This window comes from Cornus florida, unplaced genomic scaffold, assembly GCF_030987335.1.
Source record: "Cornus florida cultivar Cherokee Brave unplaced genomic scaffold, ASM3098733v1 CherokeeBrave_3.0.0_Hap2_Chr01, whole genome shotgun sequence".
In the NCBI taxonomy this organism is placed as follows: Eukaryota; Viridiplantae; Streptophyta; class Magnoliopsida; order Cornales; family Cornaceae; genus Cornus; species Cornus florida.
Genome location: NW_026775571.1, coordinates 12,715,951 through 12,719,945, shown reverse-complemented (window position 1 = coordinate 12,719,945; position 3,995 = coordinate 12,715,951).

Here is a 3,995-nt window from a genome sequence, read left to right as displayed (position 1 = left end):
TAAACCTATTAATGGATGTGATTAGTATAGTATATATAATTATATATAGACATGTATATCGTGCTTTATTAAAGTTAAAACTTTATTAGGTTTGGTTTTGATCAGAGATGATCTGCTTATTGGTTTTCAGAGGCCTGGTAGAGTGAACTTGCTCGTAGGGTTTAACCCACGATTTATTTTTCAGGTTATTAGAGGTTCCAGTCTCGAGGTTGAGGATCCGCAGCTGGGAGACTGTCATTCGTCTATTCATCTTGTGTACTTTTAAATAGTATTGGATTATTGGATAATGTTTTAAGGGGTCCTTGAGTTATGGGATTTCCGAATTGTAATTGTTGGAGAATCATTAAGTAATATTTATTTATTAGTTTTCTTCAGCGGTTTATTTATTCTTTATTATTCATCTTTGTATTCTGTGCTTGTTAAATACTTAAATTGTTTTGATATCCCTTGATTTTGTGCGCGGACTTGATCAATCCGTGTTCCAAAATTAGGGGGTATCACAGTTGGTATCAGAGCACTCGAGGTTCAAGTGTCTCTAGGGTGTCTTTCGTTGTGTGACTTCCGCGTTGTGTACTCTTTTACTTAGAGTTTAAGTTTAGGATTCATTGAATTCTATATTCGGTCCGTTAGTGTGTCCTAATGGTAAATCATTGAGTCTTATCAGGAAAATGGTAAGACATCGATTTAGAAGGTATTGGTAAATCGTTGAGTCTTCCCCTAATTTTGAAGTATGGGTTTTATGGATTTATGCACCAATAAAATAATATGGAGGTATTTTAGGGACGGATTAACGGAATAGTTAAGTCCTACCTATTTATTTATGAATGGTATGGTTTAATACACCGGTATGGGACGGTGGCATTTCAGGGATGGATTAACCAAAGAAGTTAAGTCCTACCTATATATTTATAAGGGAACGGATTAACCATAGCGTTAAGTCCTACTTATTCGTGTCAGGTCAACGGAATAGTTGGATGGTATGCCATTGAAATAATATGGTTGGATAGTTTACTTTTATGTGGATATAATGGATTATATATATATATATATATATATATATATATATATATATATATATATACATACACACACACATATATGGGCCATGATATAAGCTTGAGTCTCAGGATCAGTGGTTAGGATGGAGGCGTATATTGCCGATTGAGATGGGTAGCTGGGTTTAAGGATGTGTGGGCTCTGGTAGAAGGAGGACTCATAACCACCTTTGTGTGCGTTTTACATGAGATACCCACTATCCGGTTGAAACTGCTTTAGTTCAGTGAGAGTCTCTAGTGTGTACTTATATTTATCAATTATATAAATATGGAATTAGTTAATTACGTGATGTGTCTGCTAATAATGAATATGTGTGGATGGGTTAATTTCCACACGGATAAAAGGAATAATGAAATTTGAAATTAAATAATCAAAGTTTTTATTTCATGGATTTGTGAATTCCGAGGACGGAATTCCGTTTGTTAGGGGGGAAGAATGTAATACCCCGATAATTTTAAAAGATTTATTAATTATGATTAATTATTTTATTTTATTTTTCAATGATTTATTTTATTTTATTGAGTGCTAGATTAATTATTTTATTTTAATTAAGTTATATTTCGTGATTATGTATGATGATTGATTGTTTGTGTGGTTGATTATTGATTGAATTATTGGTGTGTTGATTTTATTGGTATTATATGACTTAGTTGTAAATTCTTGTTTGTTTATGTGCTTCATGTAATTAGTTATTTTAATTTCTGTATTTAATTAATTATCTTATTTATTTAAATTAATTGGATTGGGCTTAAGGAAAGTTGGACCAAAAGATGTGGTCTTGGGCTTGTATGAAACCTTATTGGGTTAATTAATGAAGGTCCGTGGTTATTTAATTATTTAAATGATCACTTTTGTATCAATTATATATATATATATATATATATATATATATATATATATAATTATATATAAATATAATTAATTAATAATTGTTATGGAAAGATATATATATAGATATATATTTATTGATATTTATAAGTATATATGATTTAATTAACTAATGAGTTAATTATGGAAGGAATATATATTTATATATATATATGTTTATAGATATAAATTATTTAAAGATTATTATTTTAATTCATAATACTAGTTGGAATAGGATTTGGAATTTAAGGTGTATAAAAATACACATAAGGCTTTAGGGTTAAAGGTTTTACACGTTAGAAAAATAAAACAGACAGAGAGAGAGGAAGAAGAAGGGCTGACAAGGAGGAGGTCGGATCTGAAAAGGAGGACGTCGGAATTGGAAGAGATAATTAAAGCTTAAAGCGTCGGTTTCGTTTCAAAACCTTCAGGCGAGTTTTCTCTAACTTTCCTCTTAGAACTCATAAGGATTTCACCTTGAGTATCAAGGCTTTAATTAAATTTATTTGTTTAAAAATTATGGTTAGATCGGAATAATTAAAAAGTATAAACTATTATATTTGATTTTTAGATTATTGAATTTTAATTGATATATATAGGTGTTATGTATATTTTAAAATCAATCTATAGGTGGACCCAAAAGAGTTAATTATGGTTTCTTTATTTTCTAGAATTGTTCTGTAATTTTCTGGAATTTTTTCGATATTTTTAGGAATTTATTAGGATTTATTTTCCTATTATTTGTTAGGAAAATAATTATATATATATATATATATACTAGGTAACTGGCTGGCGCATGTGGAGCGGCGGCACAATAAAGAATTGATCCAGTGCAGCGCGGTGTAGGATAATAGGGCGTATACGCCAATTAGGGCCATTTGATTAATTAAACTTATGTGAATTGATATGGTGCATCGCGGCGCATAAAAGTTTGGTGCGCAGGTGTATCTGGACCATAGAAGTGGTCTGGTCAACTATGGGATTATTTGGTGTATTGCAGACCATGAGAAGATGGTGCACTCGCTGATCTGGACCTTAGATCTATTATAGTTAATAGAAAATAATCTAGTGTGAGCGTGTTCATTTGTGCACTCATTTATGACCATTGGATGCGGCATAAAGAAAGTGATGGCTTCAGTGTGGTGAGCTCACGGTAGCTGAAAGAGCTTAGCCAATACCAGCACACAAGGAGGCTTGAATCCAGCGCGTGCAAGTGCATAGTAAGCACGTGGGCGCGCGTGGGAAACTATGTTGGCCTAATTCGACACTAGAAATTAAAACGGTCATAACTTAGTCATTTTAAATCGAAATTGGGTCATTCTTGAGCTCAAATTCAAGGATTTTTCGTCTTCTTTCCAATGGTACCAATTTCATTATCAGATTCCCATCCTACTAGGAGATATTTATATTTTAGTGAGAAAGTGTCGGAAAACTATTTAAACCAATATGGAGTATTTAAAGGAAACTATTTCTGACATATTTAGTTGCACTAATTTGTGTAAATATAATAAATTAATAATTTGTTATGGAAGGAAGTGTATATATATATATATGTATGTATGTATGTATATTGATTTTAAATAATCAAGGATTATTAAAGAAGGTATTTAACACATATATACATTAAATAACATATGTGTAGGTATATATATATATAAATCATTTAAGATGATTAATATTATCATTCTTATTTGGCATATCTTAATAGGCTGGTTGTTAAATTAATGATATGCGTATAATATGCATGTGATGGCTATGTATGATTTAGCGTATTGTTAATTTTAAAGTTAATTCATGGTTAAAGTGTAGGCATGGATGAATTGTCAAATGATTAAATATATTACCTAAATATTTGTATGAATAGAATACATATATGGAAAGTATGGATGAATTGCTAATTAAATGTATGAATAAATATACCTGTGGAGGCATGGTTGAATTGCCAATGTATAAATATACATACATGGAGGCATGGTTGAATTGCCAATGTATAAATAAATATACTTATGGAGGCATGGTTGAATTGCCAATATATAAATAAAAATATTTACAATGGCATGGTTGATTTACCA